At 33.0% G+C, this 22,549-nt stretch overlaps 2 long non-coding RNA genes across 2 annotated transcripts; one reads left to right on the top strand and one right to left on the bottom strand.

Moving 5' to 3' along the window:
- The first annotated feature begins 219 nt into the window (after positions 1–219).
- LOC133817762 (uncharacterized) lies at positions 220–4,139 on the top strand. Its single transcript, XR_009885709.1, has 4 exons — positions 220–644; positions 1,660–1,754; positions 1,829–1,898; positions 3,847–4,139. It is a non-coding gene; the product is annotated as an uncharacterized LOC133817762 (long non-coding RNA).
- Positions 4,140–11,769: 7,630 nt separating this feature from the next.
- Positions 11,770–14,755, bottom strand: LOC133816007 (uncharacterized). The gene is made up of 3 exons (XR_009884948.1): positions 14,592–14,755; positions 14,423–14,476; positions 11,770–11,995 (listed from the first exon to the last, which is right to left on the bottom strand). It is a non-coding gene; the product is annotated as an uncharacterized LOC133816007 (long non-coding RNA).
- Between the last annotated feature and the right edge of the window lie 7,794 nt (positions 14,756–22,549).

The raw sequence follows: 22,549 nt of genomic DNA on the forward strand, positions 1-22,549 counted from the left end.
TCAATAAAAAAAATTATGAGAATTGGAGTAAAATATGATTTAAAAGTTAATTTATAATTTTGGGACCCAAATTTAATTTGATAAGATTATTAATTTAATTAGAAAGTTAAAATAAATTGAATTGAAATTTTAACATTAGAAAATCATATTTATTACTTAATTAACTAATAAGCAAATCAAATTAAATAAATAATACTTTATTATTAATTTAAGTAGGAAATGAAAAAAAAAAAAAAAGAAAGGAAAAACACGCATACCCTCTTTCTCTCTCAGATCTACCTCTTCCCCACCAGACCTCACTTTCTCTCTCTCGTGTCCGATCTGCCAGACTTGAACGATCGCTTTCCAGTCGCCGGAAAGCTACACGTGTCGTACAGGCGTGTTCCCCGGCCTCTGAAATTTCGACCCCCGCGTACCCGCCGCCGTACGTGCCACTTAAGGTCCCCATTGGGCTTTCAAAGTTCGAACGAATGGGAGTACTACGAAGCTTTCCGAGTACTTTTTGGCCACCCTAAGCTACCACTAGCCGAGCCGCCACCACTACCATACTCCTTATGTTTTGTGCTTCAAAACCCACTGAAGGATCGGACTCAACTGTGGTCGAAATTGGAATCGACGTTTTGGCTGGCTTAAATCTGAAATGGGTATGAGATTATCAACTTATTTGATTCATATATTTCTGCGTTTTTCTTTAGTTGAAGAGTGAATGATTGCTTTTGTGAATCTTTTAGGTCTGTTATTATTATATGATATATATACATATATGAATATATGTTTGAGATATTAGTTGTAATGTTCTTTTTCGATTGATACACGCTATCTGTTTGTATATTTACGAAAAGGATTTTTTTCTTTCTTTCAAAATTCTTATGTATTTTTTTACAGTATTGGATTTTGGGATAGATCTTTTGACTTCCGATGTCTTTGTGTGATATAATGTGTCTTAGGCTTAGCTTTTCATGATAGGATTAATGTGTATCTTCATATGTTAATGTACTCAGATGAATATATATATATGTATATATAATTAATATGTTGTCTAGTTTAGCTTTTTCTCGTATTATTCATATATCATATTACTATGCTCATGAAACTTGACAACTCATTTTGGTAGACAACTTTTCTTTCTTGGAAAATAGTTTTCAACATGACAATCAACTTTGTTTAAAACTGTACTGCTACATGGCAATAAAAATCTGAATTGAAAATATTTAAATCAAGTTACCATTATTTCAAGAGAATAATTCTCTAATATGCATGGCATATTATTCAACTACTAAAAATTGTTTAAATTTAATGACAGTCATGTACCCCTGGATGATATTGCTGCACTTGATCTCCCTTTATGCTTTCCTTCTTGTTCACCGTCTATTTGGTTGAAGAATTAACAAAGGGCAGCTGTAGTGGTTTTTTGGTTTTTGGAGTTTCTAAATTTCTGCAGTCCCTGAAATGGTGTTTTAGAAAATGTCTACTGATCAATCATGATTGATTTAGTTTCCCTTTGTTTGGTAATATTACAGTTGTCTTTGGGTTTTTATGAAATCAATAGTACAGAAGAAAATGGTGTTGGTTTATGTAGTTGTGAAATATTATGTCTTTTTTCATTGTCTTAACATACCTACTCTTTTGTTAATTTTGGTGTATCTTCATTGTTTTTAGATATTTGATTTTGGACTAGCAAAATAGATGCCACGTAATGGACTCATCATTCAATTGCTCTTAATATTTCTCAGGCTGACCTTATCATCAACAAGGTATATTATCATATTATAATCTCATTTTCATTCTATCCATATATGTACTTACCATGTGTTGTATGCACAAGTAGTAGGCCGCATGCTTCTTCAGTCCTGGATTGTGGCGATTTCTCTTTGTGTTAACTGAGAAGATGAAGAATGGTAAATGTTTTTCTGTTCTTTTTTCCTTTTGTTAGTTTGTCAGTGATAACTTAAATGTAATTGTGATATAAAATATCGATCTTTTTCTTACTAGCAACTCAACTTTTGTTCTGAATTTTTTGGCTTGTTATGCTATAATCTATTTGATATATGTTCAGGTTTCATAATATTGCTTAATCGGTAGTATTTCTGTTCAAGTTTCTTCTTAATCTATTAGTTTTCTGAATTACTATGCTCTGTCATGCTTAGTATTATTGTTCACTACAAGAAAAAGCTATGTTAATAGTATTGACTTTGCACATTTAAAAGAAAATGTCATCCAGCCCTGTGAAATTTCTGGGGCCATTTAGGTGGCTTACCTTCTTGTTATCCAGCCCTATGAATTTTGTTTCCATCTCCCTATTATGTTTCCAGGGTGGTCTTCATTGTTAGAAAGCTGTCAAAATTTTCCAATTAGTTATTGATAAGTGAACTAGAGAACTACGTACGTACTCTTTTTATTGACAAGTGAAAATTGATTAATTTGTAATTAATGAACATACAATTATTATGGTTTATTATTATTATTATTATTCACTGTATATATATCTAGTTCAAAATTCAGAGATACAAGAGTTTAAAGTTGCTAGCTACTCAAAAATGGAAAATAGGACTGGAATCTCAACAACCAATCCAACCTGATCAAATAATTGAGCCAAACTACCATGATTATAGCTTCTGTTTCTCTATGTCTTTGCCAAATTCATATGTCCATACAACAATATAAAAATTAGTTAAGAATTCTAATATATTATATATACTTGGAAAAATATGATCATATTACTGGTAGCCGTACATGCAATTGTGCTCAATTATGTCATAACATTTGCGAATTTACTTTGTTTTTGTTTTAATTTTTTCTTTTTACCTTATTACCAGCTCTCTCTCTCTCTCTCTCTATATATATATCAATACTAGGTCATTGTTTTCCTAATATTATATAATATATAAAGGTGATGATCAATAAGAGTTAATTAGTATAATAAGTTGAACTGTGATTTTATTGGACTGTCATATGTCTTGTTTGCAGGTTTTTAAAATTTGGGGATGTGCTATTTGCAGTAGTTGTGCGGCCCGTTTTTTTAGAAATTTACGGACTCTTGTCTAGTTAATTTTTATAAAAATCACTCGTAGTTTTATAATCAATTAGTGTATACATTGTATATATATTAATACTTGGTCTTCCATCTAAATATTATTAATCTAAGGTCTCGTATTATATATAATACATCAACTATCAATGAGAATGAACTGATAGGTTGATTTGCTTTGCAAGCTGAATTATGATTTTCTATTTTGTGTAGACTTTCAAATGTGAATTAGATTTATAAATTTGGATTAGGCTTATTCACAACTCGTTGTGTTACTTTAACAACTTTGTCTGGTATGCTCGTTGTGTTACTTTAACAACTTTAACAAATATCATCTAGTATGCTTGTGTTACATATGAATGATCTATTAAATTTATGTGCTTGGTGATCTTATTTATACTATATTATCTTTTATTTTCTTGCTAAGTACTATGGACTTAGAATCTGATGCATATTACCTACACAGTGCATGTCTTTATATGTGTGTATATATGTATATTAATTTCTCCTTTATTGTATATTTGCTAATGTGCTATGAATGATTGGTAATTTGGTTTATTAATGTCTCTGTGATTTGATAAACTAACTAGCTTGAGCACTTTTAAATTGAGACTGATAGGTATGTATTCCGTAGTTTAAAGAACTAAGACTAACTACTTAAGTCAGAGGCTATTCAGTTTGATAAGAAAAATACAACTTTTATATAAATCATTTTTGTGACTAAAAACCAGTCATCATTTTTATTTCTTCTGCAACCTTAAGTTCTCTATTTATTTTAGTTTTGGTTTGACATTAATGGTGTTTATTCTGTATTGTAGGCTAAAACTCTACTTGGATATTTAAGATAACCAAGGGAACCAAGGCAACAAGAAATTCTTCTTCAAGTTGTTGGGTATTATTTTCTTTCTAGCTTGTAAGAATTATGTACAGTGAGGATTTTATGTATTATTTACATTGAGAATGATGAATTTTTATTGAGAATTATAATGAATTTTTGTTTAGAATTATTTAGTCTCATGAGGATTTTATGTATTATTTACATTTCAATTGTATGAATACATGTTGAATGTAAATGGATTTTTATTATGATATATATAATTTATTTTTACAAGTTATGGTAATAATAATTAATTGTGTGAGTAATTTTTTTATTTAAATTTATATCAAACTTCAATTATTAAAAATATAATTAAAAGTTTTAAAAAATATATATCGAAAAATTATTATTTATATATATAAATTTAATGTTACAGCGACATCTATTAACTGTCGGCGTAGCCTGCAACGGCGACACGTATTAACTGTCGGCGTTGCTAGCAACGACAACACGTAACTGTCGGCGTTGCCAACAACAGCGACACGTATTAACTGTCGTCGTTGCCAGCAACGACGACACTTATTAACTGTCGGCGTTGCCAGCAACAGCGACACGTATTAACTGTCGTTGTTGCCAGTAACGACAACACTTATTAACTGTCAGCGTAGTTACCCTACGCCGGCATAGGCAAATACGACAGTTAGTCGACTGTCGTTACTGCTCAATAACGACAGTTAAAAACTATCGAGAAAGCTCTATTTTGTAGTAGTGAATATTTTGATTTCGATTTCAGCTTTGCTTGCTCATTCATCTAGCAGGCCAACATCTTTTTGTGCATGCTTAAGTTCTCTATCCATATTAGATAACTTCTCTACACTTTGCTGATATTGAAAAAGGAGGGTATCCTTTTTAGCTTGCACCTTTGCCAAAGTTTTCTTTAATGTTTGAACTTCAGTTTCAGCTTTTGATGTCCGTTCAAACTCAAATAGGACCTAGTTTTTCAGCTTCTGGCTTCCAGTTGATAACTGCGAAACACTATCAAAATTTTGTCCACTCTCTTCTGCTACAGATAAACTTTGGCCTTTTTTCGTCCTTCCATATGCAACCTTTGGGTTTTCTGGCACTGCTCCTTCTGAATTAAACATCTCATGCAGCTGTTTTAGACCCCTTTTGCTTATCCCCAAGTCAGAGTCTTCTAAATTTCCACATGTGCTTTTCACTGTAAATAAGTCGGTTGATGGGTATTGTTCAATGTAAATTTCCACCACTGAAAGTCCACTTGTCATATCTTAAACTCACCATTGGACCCAAATCTGATCTTCTTTTGCTGATGGGTATTGTTCGGTTGGGCAGCTAAAACACCTGCCGAAAGCAACGACACTGAAGCTATTAACAACACCATAAATGTGATACTAAGATTGAAATGAAAACCTCAACAAGCTAATAACAAGATATTATACAGATTCTTTACGAAATAAAAACCATAAATGTATATAATTTGACAATCAAAATTATTTCAAAATATAATCTAAACAATTTAAGACATTTACCTTACGATTTCAGTGAACTGTGAGACTCGTCCCATGTCCTTGAGTTAGAAAGTGGAGTTGAGAAGAAAGTTGTCGATGGAGGGCTAGAACAGGGTGAACGACTGTCGAGATGAAAGCTGTCGATGGAATAGAGTGGAAGGTCGTCACTGAAGATGAAGAGAGTCCTCGCACATTATCGGGAGAGGGGGAAATGGGTCAAACTGCCGATGGAGTTGTTGATGGATGACTGCAACCGAGTGAGAAAGGGAAATTTGCTGAAGATAATCGATTGAGAAAGGGAAAGTTGAGAGAAATGATGGAGGGTTCAGAGAGAGGTGAGGGTTCAGAGAAACGATGGACGAGAAATATTGGGTGAAAAAATGCTTTTACGAGCTTTTTTTTTTTTTGCCCTCCATTCTAACTTTACCCAGCTTTTTTTTTCCCTCCATTTTAAATATCTATTATAATACTTTTCCAATTAGCTTATAATTATGTATTATAAAAAGAGGTATTTGGTGTAGTGAAACAATATGTACATTTTCTGGCTTTAGTTCTAACTCCATGGATTTATCCACTACACTAGCCAGGAACGCCGAACAACCATGTTGCTGTTGGAAAAACTTATACATGATCTTTATTTATTTTCATGTATATCTGATATTAAACAAATTAATACGAGATAGCCTAAAACATGTTTCTAAATTGAATTCAAAGAGAAACAAACAATATAATACTTACAGTATACGCAGCGGAATTAAGAGTCCTTCCTTCAGTTTCTCTAACTCTTGTATCCTCTCTGTCGCAGAGTATTATCAAGAAACTGAACCGATCTTCTATTTTCTTCACGATCTTCCAATGTATCCTTAGAACCACCTAGACTAGTGTGGGCAATTCTCAACACATGAGATAGATATAGAGAGAAGAAGAGAAAATACAAAGAGGCTTAGAAAATGACTTGTGTTTAGAGAGAATATAAAACTATCAGAAAATCTGACTTATCAAAAACCCTTTTTTGACTTCTCTATAAGCACTCCTTTTATAGACTCAATTAGACCATTTAATTTAATTAAAAAATCAATAAAATAACAGCCATTTTGAAGCCCTAGGTCGAAATTATCATGGGCTATAGGCCCGTGAAATTTCCCATTTGATTATAAGCCCATTAGACTTAAAATCAAGGCCTGCATTATTTTCTATTGATTTAATTAAATAAATAATTATTTAAATCCTTTATCAAATTAATTATTTATAATTTGAACCTTGATTTAAAATTATTTATTAATTTAGATACCAATTTATCTTAATTAATAAATCTGCCATAATTTCTCTTTTCTTCTCAAAATTACACAACTCTGTGAAACTATCCAAAATTGACCTGGTCAACTTTGATAATTCTAATTGATGATTAAATCAATTAATTGAGACTATCTAGATGATTTTATCCAAGGTACAATGGGGACCATGGGCCTATGAAATCAAGCTTCAATAAGTTATTATAAATCTAACAAATAAATTTACTAACTTATTAATTCCTCGTGACTCCACTATAGACTTGGAATTGCACTCTTGAATTCATAGAACGCTCTATAACAAATATAGATACGCTATTAATTATCCATTGTTACAACCATAATTGTCACTCAATCCTCTATAGACGGTCTACAATGAGATAGGACTAAAATACCGTTTTACCCCTCATTGTATTTTATCCTTAAAACACTTAGTTCCTTGTAAATGATATTTCAGTAAACTAATTTAATTACTGAAATGAGATCTCTATCATTTAACACCTTGAACCAAACTAAAAGGAAACCATCGTTTCACTTCTTCATCAGAAGCTATAGATGTTCATATCTATGATTAACACTCCCACTCAATTATACTACCGAGTTCCCAAGATGTAAGTATGGGCTAGTCCGTAGGGTAAGCTGGTAACGAACAAGTCAAAGAACTCAAATAATACAATCAGTTAGAATACTAACCACTCAGAATTGAGATTGAATTGACCTATGGTCAACTATATGATATGACTAGAATAGATAATAACGGTATGTTTACTTATCTTATCAACTGTCAATATCGGTCCTGTCCGATGTAACAAATACATCCGATCTTATCTACTTTGCTAATGTTCTGGAAAGAACATAACATTGTAATGTGTAAGTAGATCATATCGTAGATTGGCAAGTCAGTGTAAATCTGGTGCACTGACTAATCTTAGGACTAACTTATTTTTGAACATATAATCATATTTATATTCCACTGTGATTACGTCACTATAAATAAGATTAGCTATATGCTCGGGATTTAATAGAAGTTTATATTAAATAAATAATCATGAAAATAAAACATGTGAGCAAAGTGATTGACCAAGTCAAAAAATGATTTCTATTCTTTTATTGATAATAAAATGAGATTACAAAGAATTTGGGTTTTAATTAGGGCATAAAACCCCAACAGTTGCATCATATTCCGTGCTTCCAGTGCATATATTATGGGTGTTCGAAAACCCGTTACTTCGCCTCTAAAAAAAAAGACCTCTCCTTCCTTTAGCTTGAACTCTATGGTCTTCTTTCGACAGTCTATCATAGCCCCATGTTTGGATAACCAATCCATGCCGAGTATGGCATCATAATTTGGTATACTTAGTTCTATGAGATCTGCTGGGCACTCCCTGCCTTCTACCGTTACAGATGTTGATGGTAACCACTTATTTGACAACATCATATCTCCCGATGGCAACATTGTACTAAAGGTATGTTCAAACATCTTATAAGGCATATTTAGTCTATCAATCACATTCATGGAAACATAAGAATGAGTCACTCCAGAATCAATTAAGACTCTACACATCGTACCAGATATAGGGAGCTGACCTGTAACTACAGTGTTGCTGTTGGCCGCTTCATTCTGAGTTAAAGCGAAAACCCTTGTTGACACCAGGTTGTTGTTGTTATTCTATCCCACCTTCCATTGTGGGCAATTCTTCCTTAAATGTCTTGCCTAGCCGCACTTGAAATATTTATTGGTATCGGTCTGGCATTCTCCTGGGTGTTTTTTCGAGCATTTAGGACAGATAGGATGCTCTACTCGGTTGCCTTGATGGTTCCCACGGTTCTGGTCATTGAAGCGATTGTTGCGATTACTATGGTTCTGAGGGTTGTGATTGTTGCTATTCGTGGCCAGAGGTCTGGGTCTCTTATCAGCGCCACTATTCTGCCCTTCATTAGCCTTTCTCTTGTTGCCCTCGTGGAAGCCCTTGTTTCAATAGTTCTCTCTTCTAGCGACATTATCCTTCCATATCCATTCTTCCAAATATTCAGCTTCAAGAGCTCTATCCAGTACTTTTGCATAACCGACCACTTTAGCACTAGTCATCATAACGTCCCTCGTGATCATCGGTTTGAGTCCCCTTACGAACATTTGGACTCGCAATGTTTCAGTTGGTACCATTTCAGAAGCAAATTCAGCCAATCGATCGAACTTCTGTGCATAATCAGTGACAGATAGGTTCCCTTGTACCAGAGTTACAAACTTGTCAACCTTAGTTGCTAGCACAGCTGGACTGTAATACTTCTTACAAAAAGCATGGACGAAATCTGCCCAAGTCATGGTATTCAGGTCACGGGTCTGTTTAATTACATCCCACCAAATCCGTGCATCCATCTTAAGTAAATAAACTGCGCAAGAAACCCTTTGGCGATCATTTAACTCCATATGATCAAAGATAGCCTCAACCGACCTTAACCAATCCTCTGCCACCATTGGATCAACTTTCCCTTCGAAGGTTGGTGGGGCTTGCTTTCTGAAACGTTCATACACTGGCTCGAACCCATAGGTTACTGGTAGTGGTGCAGGTGGTGGTATTGGAGGCTGAGGTTGCACCACTAGTACTTAAGGTACTTGGGGCGTTTGGGATGTTTGCGGTGCTTGTCTAGCATGTGCTAATTCCTCATCTCTCAGCCTCAACTGTTCTCTTAACCTTGCTACCTCTACGGCCAGGTCCACAGATGGTGCTGCTGGAGCTGTAGGTTGAACTGATGGCATTTCTACGTCAGGGGTTGTCGTGGTTTCATACCTTGTGGAGACACCCTTTCCTCTACCTCTTCCTCTTCCCTTTCCTCCTCTTCCTCTAGTCAACATAATGAGATTCTAAGGAAATCAAAGGAAGATCATAAGGAAGGAACATTGCATAATGGTTTGATAGATATTTGCAAAGTCCTACATTCAAACCACATTATCTAGAACTTGCAACAAAATAAACCATAACATTCAAAATGTTTCAAATTATTCCAAAAATTTAAACAATTCCAAAAGTGTTTACTGATCAAAACATATATCCCATAAGGTCTTAGAAAATATCCCATCTTATTTATTAGCACCCCATGTAACGATTATGCAATGGACTCTAGTCCTTAACGGTGGACTCGTCCCCTGAACTGTAATCAAAGACGTTTTCTGGGATGTGAAAATAGCCAGTGCTCGCCATTTTCTCCATTCTAGCGGTCAGACGTGGCATAGCTCGAATTACTTCCTCAATTGCCAATTCTCCTTCCACATCGTGTACCGTTTCCACACGCTCCTCTATTCCACCGTCATCCATCTTTACTAACACCAGCTCCAGACGACTAAAATCGTAATTTACCAGAAAATCGCGAATTACGAACTCCATGGTACTAAACTCTAGGTAATCTTGCTCAACGTCATTCCATGATCGAGCCAATTGATGAAGGGCCTCTGAGTACATCGACAGTGCTTCCCTCAAGACCCAATATTGCTCTATGGGCCATAGCAAGGCTCTGCTTTTGTTCATGATCCCTTGAATGCGATCAAAAACCACCTTTGTTGTTTTCAAAACAGCTATCTGCCAATCGTAGGGATCCTCCTTAAGCTGGCCCTCGAGTATGACACGGATCTCCTTGAGTAGTTGTTTCTTAGTTGTTTTCAAAACAGGAGGCATTTTACTACTGTAGTTACGAAACTATAAGATTAAGTAAAACAGGAACAAGTAAAAGCACATGAACAAATACTTACGATGCGTTGAGGTGAGATTTTCTCGTCTTTAGCGTGTATGGGGATGGTCCTTGGAAACATGGACGATCGGCTCTGATACCATTTGTAAAACGCCCTAATCTAGTGCTTTGTAAAACATTCACATATTCATTGGTTTATAAGAGAAAGCTACTTATTTTAAAGATTTCAGTGGGGTCTTGCTAAAAACATGCAAGTTGGACCTTGTTGACTGCGTTTTTAGCCAACGACGTGAGAACGTCAAATATGACAAGCCTTCAAGAGAAATAAAACGACACAGACAGTATAATAAAGAAATTAAAGAACACACAAGATTTTTATAGTGGTTCAGCCCCGATTGTGGGTAATAGCCTAATCCACTTAGAGTTGTGATTTATAGATCTGTACTCAAGATCAGATGGATTGAGCCAACTGAGTTTCTTCAGTACAGATTGCAAAAATACAAGAATTCTCTCAAATGCCAGCACTTTCTCTCTCTAGAATACTCAGACCCAAATTTTCTCTCTCTAGAAAGAAGAAGCAGAAGAAGCCCCCCTCTAATCCCATAAGCCCTCTATTTATAGGCTTAGGGTCATACATATGGTATCCCCTAGAACCGGGATATTTTATTATATTTATTACATTTAAATTACAAAGAAACATTCAAAATTCAAAATGTAACAAACCCCCCATTTGTGGGAAGAATGAGAGATTCCCGCATATCTTGTTGAAGCTGTTTCTGGGAATCTTGACTTAGTCCTCCTTTAGCTAGTAGATCCACCTCTCCTACTGACCACTCATGCAAGTGCTGGTCGGACATGTGCATGGTGGTAGGACAAACATTTGTTGGTCGGACGTGCATGGTGGAAGGACATGCATGGTGGTAGGACATGCACTTCTCTCCTCTAACATGGCACTCTCCTCTAGCATGCCATGTTTCTCCTCGGACCAAATCCTTGGGGTCTCCTAGGACCACTCTCTTGGGGTCTCCTAGGACCACTCTCCTTAGCTCTCCTAGGATGCACTCTCCTTAGCTCTCCTAGGATGCATTCTCCTTAGCCTCCTAGGATGTACTCTCCTTAGCTCTCCTAGGATGCATTCTCCTTAGCCTCCTAGGATGCACTCTCCTTAGCTCTCCTAGGATGCATTCTCCTTAGCCTCCTAGGATGCACTTTCCTTAGCTTTCCTCGGACCAAGGTGCACTTGGCTTGGTCATCTTTCAAGCAGTCCAAATTCTTCGTCAGTCTACCGGGTCCCTTTATCACAACTCTGAGGAGTCAATGTATTTATTGACTATTAATGTGTCTTTTACTGATCATGCACTGCCACTTGTCACCTTTATTGCCACGTTATTGATCTCCAATTTTTGGGTATAACAGACCTAATAGTTTAAAAAGAAAATATCAGTTTTCATGCAAAGTTCTAAAACAATCAAAAGTTCAAGTCCTACTGATAAATAAAAAAAAAGTCCCATTAAACATAACATTATTAAAAGAAAATGGCGTTTAAAACTGATCGTTTCTCGTCCATAGGATGCCCCCACGCCATACACACCAGGACGACAGAACTCCCCACATCACCACGCGTGCCATAGAAAAACCTATTTGCTACCTAGAAGGGGAAAGTAAGGGGGTGAGTTAAAAGCCCAGTAAGGAAGTACAAACAACAAACAAGTAAGATACAACAAATCACAAACACATTCATCCATCTTTATGCATCATAACATCATTGTCATAATTGCATCAATATCATAAACATAAACATAATCACGTCAACATTAACATCATCATCATAACATAAACATCATAACATCATCATAAACATTTTCCTTGTGAACATGGCCCGCTAACTTGTCCATGTCACCCATGAGGAAAACAAGATCTCTGGTCCTTGAATAACCTCGACGCATCCACCCTTAGAGTTACGTCTTCATATCCTTAGTAACTCGGGTTACGTCTTCATATCCTTAGCAACCCCTTTTTTATATGTCGTGTTCATCACGCTAACATCCATTCATAGCATACAACATACAATCCAAACATATCTATTAAAGCATTTCATAGTTCATAGCGCAAAACATCATAACACTTTCATTCATACAAACAATCTTACCATTCACAGCATTCATAAACAAAATTCTATCTAACTTTCTTACCTTAGGTCCAAGCTAAGTAAAACGACAGCTTCTCAACGAGCCTATACCATAATCAAAATAGCATTCCTTAGCATCACATAAGCTCTATTTTTCCCTCTCATATAACTCATGTGTGCATGAGACATGCACACATGATGAGAGTTACTCACAACATCTAAACAAGGCATATTTACACATAAGGTCATAAAAGAATAATGCACATTCTACCTATATTGCATGCATGATCTTGCTATAAAAACTACATGGTTGCATAATAGACATATTTTTTAACGTAAAAGTGAATTTGCATGCAACATGCATATGTGGGAACGTTGCGTAAACGTGGCGTTTAAAACGATGATTCTACGTGTCTTACTTCTATCATTTTCAAAATAATAAAATTGTAGCATGCTTTGATTACCATTATTTATCTCTTTAAAAAATTTCATGTTGATTAATCTTCCAAAAGCATTATTTTTATTTCATAAAAATAATTTAATCAACCATTTTAAAAATATAATTATTCCAATAATCAATTTTAATTTCCATAAAATAACGAAGACCAACAATTATGTAAAATAATTATAATTTAACATGTTTTACAAAAAAAATAACCTTATAGTTCAATTATCAAATTTATAAATTTAATATGAGAAAAAAAAATCTATTTTAGATGTGGAATTTTTTTTTTTACTTGTGTTATTTTTAAAGATTAAATTTAATAATTTTACATGTGAAAAATCCAATCATTATTTTTATAAATATTTAACTAAACTTTCAGCCATAATTTAATTTACTTAAAATTCACAAGTGAACTAAATTCAACATTTTTCTTAATTAAATAAAGAAAAATTGTAACTATTAAAATGAACACTCATGTTATATTAAAAATATCACTTTTTATATTTCCATAGTTTAGTGTATTAATTTATTTTAAGATACTCACCAAATTTCTTTTATTAAAAATACAACTTCACATTTTTTACAAAAAATCCAGCAACCAATTATATCATTAAAATCACCATTTTTATTTTTTTAAAACTCATATTTTCATCAAAATATATATAAAAAAATCTGTAGGTAATTATTTGTGCAAAAATATAATTTTAAGTGTGAATTAAAACACCATTTTATTATCATAAATACTACATATCATTATAGACATTTCTTATGCATGCATATCATTATTTCACCAAACTTATTCACCAATTATTCACAAAATCAGCAAGCATAAATCATCATAAAATTCATCTTTAATTGATGTTTCTCAAAACCCAATCTATAATCTTCATGAAATCACTAATATATCAATTTATAAAAAAAATTTCAAGACAATCCTTTCTTTTATTCAAATTAACCTACTATGTTCCTAACATGTATAAGTGACACACAAAAAAAAACATCACAACATGCATCACACCCTATAGGTCGAAACCCATGCACCACCATTCCCACATGTTAGCAATTTACCCCAAACTCATAGGCATGTTTACCAACAATTTCAATAAACTCATGAACCCAAATAAAAATACAAGATCACATAATTTCCATCATGTTTTCCAAGAGTGAGATAAAATAATGATTCAACAACAACAATAATACATTTGTATGAATTCATCATCATCCTTATATTCTTATCAAAATAACCATGAAACATAACCATAAGAATTTTAGATTTCATGTATGGCCAAAATCTCTAATCATGCTTGCCTATACACACCACACACCCATGCCCAAAACTTCTATGCATCAAACAAAACAACCCCTCATCCCAACATCAATAATATCAATCAACACACATAGTATCCTACCCAAAACTCAAACCCAATTTCAACCATGATCTTTCCAAATAACAACATAAAATAACAACAACCAAAGAATTGAAGGGGGAAAAATTCCAATACCTCTCTTGATAGAAAATCAAGAGCCCAACTAGAACCACCTCCTTGCTTAAAGTCCTAGGGTTTCGAACACCATAGCCAAAGAAATAAAACACCATTATTCTAAGATTGAAGAAGAAGAATATTATTAACCAAAGATTTTAAAAGAAAACACCATAGATGAACATATTACTTAGAGCTTTGAAACCCTTTTCCTTTCTCATTCTTTCTTTCCTCCTTCTCTCTAGAAAATGGCAGCCCTTTCTCTCTCTAAATCGCCACTCTCTCTCTCTCTCTTCTCTCTATGGCCAACGACACCCAAGCCAAAAATGGCCTCCTTTCTTTTTCTCTTCCCTTTTATTCTAGCTTATGAAAATAACGACCTCATAAAAATAAATAGGTAAGTTTCCTATTCCTAATTTCCCATTAATTTTGTTTATTCTAAATTACTTAAATAAAAGGATTTTTCATTTGATCTAAAAGGAAGAAAAATATCACTTTATTTGTCTATCATCAATTTTGCATTATCACTATCCACATAAAATGGGAAAATCTCTCCTTAGCATTCCCACTACACCATGCACGTCCAAGACTCTCTCATTTCCCTTTCTTTTTATTTTATTTTTAATTAATTAATTCCAAATAAAGGAATCTACAAGTGTGTAGAAATTTCTACACATGTGCACCATGCTACCATGCACTAGCACACACTTAATAACTAGGGTGGATCACTACCTACCATGCACCTTAATGCATTCAACCATAACTCAAATAATCACATTTTAAAAATAAATTAATAAATATCATTTAACAAATAATTTCACAAAAAAACTAGCAATTAATTTAAACAAAAAAACAATAAATAAAAAAAATTCACCACACTTAACAATTAAATAAAATAAAACAACAAAATTTTAATAACTAAAAAAAAAAAAATTGTGCAGTACACATGTATCCATATACTTATTCTTAAGTTTTCATTCAATAGAAGATTAATGTTTATGATTATGATCCAACGCTGTGTTCTCAATATTTATGAGAAATTAGGGTGTTACAGTGTTAGATGCCAACTATAGCGCATGCACTGTAGTTGGCGTGTAATAAGGTCCAAGAATGTGTCTTGGATATTTCTTCAATTTATTTAATTATTTAATAATTGATTTATAATTTGAATTTTTAAATTTTAATTAATTCTTTTATAAATCTATCAGATGGAAATAGTTTCATAAGATTTTTGACAGAAAGAAAATAGATCGTATTATTTTCTCTATCCTTGAAAACTGTCGTAGACCTAATATTCCAAGATCTTATGTGTTGAGAATATCTTGTGAATCAAAAAAATTTCCGTATCATTACTTTACATGCCCACATACTTCTTGAGGTGTAGAGATACATCTTGGAAGATCTTGGTTTGAGTATTTTGAAGAATTGCTTTGGATTGGATGTTCGTTGGAGATATAAAAAGACAGCGAGAATTCTTGATAGTTCTTCAACTGGTAAATCCTCATCTTTTATTTCTCTATGATTAATGTATTGCATGTTAATGGATCAAATTATTTAAAGTTTGTTTAAATAATTTTTTTTAAAAATTTCTGGGCCCAACACCCAGTGTTTTCCGCTGCGCACATAGTAAACCAATTACAAACAACAAGTTATAATGATATTTAGATATTATGTAGAGAAATTTTAAGGATTTGAATTTCAATTCAAATCAGATATTTATAGTATGAATAGGAGTAGAATAAGGAAGTTGGTCATTGATTTGAGTGGAATTAGAAATTTCATAGGCCTATAAATATACCTTAATGGCCGAAATATTAAGAGTGCAATAAGAAGTTTGGTCGAGTACTATAGAGAGAATAAGAGTGAAATCTAAGAAAAAGGGTGATAAGAAAATCAAGAGAAAATAAATCACCTTTTGGTGCTTGAAATTTCGGCTAGTAGAATATTCAAGGTACAATTTTGTTATTTTTGGTAATTTAAATAGTCTTCTAAGAAAATCTTTAATGGGGTTTTGATTAGGATTCAAGTAATTAGCGGTTAAGAACGATGGTCTTCTTTTTCAATCATATTCTTGGGGTAAGATTTCTATTTTGGTTATAATAAGTTAAAATCTCTTGATGAATATGATCCAACACAAATTATGGTTAATCTAGGGTCATTGCTTGCAATCTCTCAACATATTATGCCTAACTTTTAGTCCAGTTGCTAAAAGTTGACCATAGACAGCTCCAATTGCTCTCAAACTTTTTGGGCATGCTTAGAAACTTCATTATATCACTTTAGACTAAAAAAGACAATTTTTGAATGCCTACAACTCAAACTCAAATTTATCATCTCCATTATGTGAAATCGGTAAGGATTTTACACCAACTTGTGTAAACTCATTTAGGCTTTGTGTTTAACTAATCCTAACAAATAATAATAAATACCAATTTTATTTTATTTTTTATATAGAAATAATACCTTAAGTAAGAATAATATTTACAAAGATTGATATTATTACCACATTAAAAAATAATTTGGTAGTTAAGTGTAACTATTAACAAAGATTTGACATTAATGTCATAAAAAATATTGATTTGATACTTAAGTACAACTATTAATAAATATTTTGTAGTATTATAGTAAAAAAATAGATTTGGTACTTAAGTGCAATTATTATGAAACATTTGATATTTTTGCCGCAAATATCCTAAATTAAAAAGAAAGATCATTACAAATAGGTGGAATATTTTGTAGTATTATAGTAAAAAAATAAATTTGGTACTTAAGTGCAATTATTATGAAACATTTGATATTTTTGCCGCAAATATCCTAAATTAAAAAGAAAGATCATTACAAATAGGTGGAATAATTGATTTGTGGAATAATTGATTCCATCCAACTAAAGCTCACTGTATAGTTTAAGGACATGTTTAGCAAATTCATGTGTCGCTTTATTATCATTGTGACCCACATGATATAGGGTTACCTTGAAAATTTATACAATAAAGGTTTAGTAATAGTTGAGGGTACACCTAGCTCATTTTAAAATCTCACTGAGTATGAAAAATTAGCTTGAACTAGGAGTCCAATTGCATGAGTCTAATCCAGTCCCATCAACCGAGCAAAAGCTTCAGCTTGATAGATCGACAAATTAGTTGTAAGTCAATAATAGATTGGACTCATCATCTAAAATTTAATCCCTCTTTTTTTGGAAGGATTAAAAAAAAAGACAAAATAAAGTATGTAAATATCATAACTATCTTTTAAAAGATGAACAAATATTCATGTTAAAAAGGATAACATGATAATTTTAGTAATTTATTTTCTCTTCATCCTTTCAACTTCACTCTTATTATCAAATAACGTAAAAAAGTGGCTACTATACTCTCCATCAATCATATTCACCATCATTCTTAAGTTCTTCGTCCGTCCTACTCTTCATCTTTTTGACCAAACATAGCCTTAGAGATAAAGTAGATTTAAGGCTAAAATAATCTCTAACCAAAATAATTCCCTTTGGTTATAAATTAATAATAATGATATCATAAATTAGTGTAGTCATGCATGATTTAACAAAGTTGACTATTAGGATAGGGCGAATGGTACGCCATTAGTCAATTCTTTATTGACATACCAAAATAATTGATGATATGAATTGAAGGGATTTTGACAATGCAACCATTACTCGTTGTTTATGTAGAGAAGATGATTACTATGATACATTAGTAGTGTTGGATATTGCAGCATTAACGTACAATGGATAGGAGTGGTCTTTTATTATTTCTCTTCTTAGTTTTGTAGATGTCTATGGCCAAAGAGATTGCTTATTTTGTTCTCATGCACTATGAATGGAATCACAATAATTAGATATCCATTGAATTATCAATTGAGGTTGTCTAACTTGTTGTCCAGGAGTTGTCTTATTTCTCTCAAACCAGACAATTCAAGCTACTATTAGTAGCTTTTGGAAACTCTCTTTTTCTACTATTTCAAATGCATATAGTAACACATATTAAAAGAGATATCATCCTTTTGATTAAAAAATAATAATAATCTAATTAGCCCTATATGCTTGTGAAAAAGGACACCAAAATACAACATGGACGTTTGAGTCATACTCCCAACTGCATAAAGAATATGTACAATTGGGGTAATGTTAGAGAATATATTATATTCAATTGGAATAGAGAAACCAAAATATAACTATAAGCAAAAAGTTACAATAGACAAAGATGATAGATAAAAAAATATGACAACTCTATTACAAAAATACAAGTAAATAGAAATAGAGGATGATAAATATATTGATAGTATAACTCAAAGTATAACAATACAAATAAATATATAAGATATGAGCAAAAAGTAAAAGAGGTAGAAGAACACAATAACGAGAAGAACAATAGATAAAATTTCACACTCATACAACCAAAGTGTAGAGTAGTGGGAATCATCAACTTGAACAAAGTTGAAGACCTTTGTCCAAAAGCTTATTTCCCCCTATTCTCTAAGCACTAAGAGATCTCTCAAGAAAATAACTCTTTGGAACTATGAAGCCTCTATGGTGTATTTTTCAGCCAAGTGCTTTGTGGATAGAAAATTGTGTGTCTTACAAGTGATCACTAGGCTCCTATTTATAGAGTTTTGAGACACCCTTTGAATTTCAAATTCCACCAACCCCCATGGCTGTTACCAATGTTTAATTAGATGTTTATGGAATTAAAATGGAGATTTGGGAGTTACTTAGGGTGTTAGAACCGTTAAAATTGGAAAAATTTGAAAAGTGGTTTTGGCTGTCAGCCTCACTGGCCGCGCCCAAGAGTATCAGTGGTCGTGGCCACTAGCCTCTGCCCCCCAGGCCGCGGCCAGGGATAAACAGTGGCTGCGACCACAAGCAATTTTCAGCATCCGAATTTTCAGTTTTTCCAAAACGTCCAAAACCCTTTTCCACATGCTTTTGTAACCTCCATACACATAATGAGAGTTAAAAGATGTCTCCAACAACAATATTTCATAATGGCTTTGTGAAATCCTATCTCAAACGTGTAACATACATTCTACACATTATTGGGTAATATTTGAAAGTTACAAATTTGTAATTGATTTTGTAACTCCAAAATATGTCACATTTGGGCACACTCATGTGTCCAATTTTGTGACTCTCAATAATATGTTACAAGGTGTGACAAATCACATTTTGTTACATTATTTAATGTAACATTATATTATTTAAAATATTATAACATTCCCCCACTTAGATTAAATAATCACTTTTTGTAACACTTATTTACTCAATCAAGCATTATATTAAAATATAATATCCCCCCCATATGATTAAATAATTATTCTCTATAGAAACCTTTGCATTGGTGCATAAAGTAAAATGTATTTCGACTTGAATTTTACCTTAGTGTAATTGTCACAAAGTTTGTTGAAATTTTTGTTGCCGAAGCATTGAGCCATTATTCCTTGATAACAAACTGGTGATAACACACACACCTTTGCTATGTTCACTTGAGACATCAATGTCTCGTTTTTGCACCATTAATGGTCATGTGCACATTCCATTCATAGACTTTTCTTGAGAATGACTTCCAATTCTCATGAGGGGCGTCACCACCCCTATGTCTATATAGGTAGAACTCTTATAGTATTTTGTTACCCTAAAATACTTGTATTTTCAAGGCCGAGTTCTATTAAACCTTTCAGTTTTAACCCTCATTTTGGTAACAAACTAGTACTCATATATCAGATGGGACAAAATTTAGGAAGCATGTGAGTGAGGACAAAGCACGCTAAAAAGACTCGTGTTGGTTTGTAGGGCCAGTCATCATTCCAGAAAGCAGCCATAGTGACGTGGGGCGTCACAAATGGTATCATAGCCTTGACCCAGCCGGAAGTGTGGCCGACGGGGACGTCGGGCTCGTAAGGGGGGGGGGGGTGATTGTGACAGTCAGAATCCCGTGATCCGTAAGGGGAAAGACCGGGTAAGCTGTGCAATCCCACACCGCCTGGGAAAGGTCAAGTGTGATGATTCTAAGACTGTGTAGGTATGGGACTACACAGTTGAAGATGACTTAAATGGACTACCTATATCAACAAGATGCATCTTCTTTTCGGCAGCCCATCACTTGAGAACTCCAAAGTTAAGCGTGCTTGACCTGGGGTAATCTAGGGATGGGTGACCTCCTGGGAAGTTTTCCTAGGAAGCATGTGAGTGAGGACAAAGCACGCTGAAAAGACTCGTGTTGGTTTGTAGGGCCAGTCGTTTTTCCAGAAAGCAGCCATAGTGACGTGGTGCGTCACAACTACTACTATTCACTTGATTGACTTGTTATTACCTATTGAACCTAACACTAGTTTGGTTACTAGTATTTAGATAGGTGACTATCAATGCTGGATCTCTTTAGGGAGTCTAAGTCTCACCCCTTGAAATATAGAAATGATTCTATTTGAGTCATTTCTTTTCTCATGTATGGATACTTAAATACTCTCATTATTTTATTCAAACTTTGTTGCTAGCTGTAGTTTGATTAAAATAGTTGCACCATTAAAATAGTGATTTTGACCATAGTCAACACCTCCACTACTTTATATTTCAATATCCAAGATAAACTTTTTCTTGAATATTAATTCTAGAAATCTCTTTGTTTCTAAAATTCTCCTTTATATTTTAAATTGATTCCTTCTTGAATCAAAATATTAAAACAATAACTTTAGACACAAAACATGTCTAGAATTATCCATTCTATACACATATAGCCAAAATAATTTACAATGTGGAATTCAAAATCACCTATTTGATAGGATGACTAAATTAATCAACCATTATGAAAATAAATTGATTCACTTTGGAGCATCACCCCCACATTTCTCACATAAAGTGAAAATATCACTTTTAAATAGAAATCTCTTTATTTCTATTAAGTCTTTTATCTTCCAAGATAAATTTAGACTTACAATTCACAAAGTTCATCATGAGTCATTTAAGCCACATGATAAACTCTCAATAGATCAAGATAAAAAAAAACCTTAATGTTTATCTTGATTTATTTACTTGCTAAAGCAAGACACACTTCTTTGAAAGTAACTTTCACTTAGTTGCTTTCTTTTATATATTTCACAAAATGAAATATGTGAACACAAATTTCAAGTGAAATTTTTTCAAGCAAATAATAACTAATTTTCATATTTAGTTGTTTAAATAATCTCAAAATTACTTAAACAACGTTTGTGAATTTTCTAAGAATCTCTTTGAGATTCTTTTTAAAATACCACTTTGACATCCATTGATTTTTCTCATCAAAATCAATTTAAGATGTTAATTTTTAAACACTTTAATCAAAGAAAATAAACCATCATTGATTTATTTAAACACTTTGACCACACTCTAGACTCAAAGTTTATTGAGTCAATACGTCATCCCATAATTTTTCAATCCACCTTGATCCATTTTTCTTGCAATAGCAAGACACAACCATTAAAAGATGTAACCCCCTTAGGTTCATCTTTTCTTATCTCATAAAATGAGATGCTCATCTTTTAAATGAAAAATTTTTAAATTCTCAAATAATTATTTTATTCACAAATCACATACTAACAATAATATAGGATAAAACATATTAACATCTCACAAATATTTGCATGATTATATTTTTGACTTATATCATACTAACATATGATTTCACATTTCTATTGATTCACAAAATCAATATATATATACATGTCATAGAAAACTCATAAAATTTTCATTCTCATAATTTCCCATCATCACAAAATAAGACAATTATATAACATGCTAGCATATTACCTAATAATCTACTAGATTATTTACACAATATGTTAATTAATCACATATAGCAACAACTCAAGATGTTGAAGTATCTTCTAATCTAACCACTATATTTGCAAAAGAAAAGAAGATTAGAAAACAATGAACCTCATTTATAAAATTTTCTTATTCTCATTTCTATCACTATTTAAAAGCCATTAGATCTTCTAAGAAAACCAAAGAAGAACATTACCTTTACTTACCATCTTTCCAAAGTTGGATCCTCACAAAATCTCTATGGTTTCTCCTTCCATTGAAAAGGAAACTAAACTTTTGATTCTTAGAGAATATATTATATTCAATGGGAATAGGGAAACCAAAATACAACTCTAAGA

The sequence above is a fragment of the Humulus lupulus genome, chromosome 2 (genome assembly GCF_963169125.1).
Source record: "Humulus lupulus chromosome 2, drHumLupu1.1, whole genome shotgun sequence".
Taxonomy (NCBI): domain Eukaryota; kingdom Viridiplantae; phylum Streptophyta; class Magnoliopsida; order Rosales; family Cannabaceae; genus Humulus; species Humulus lupulus.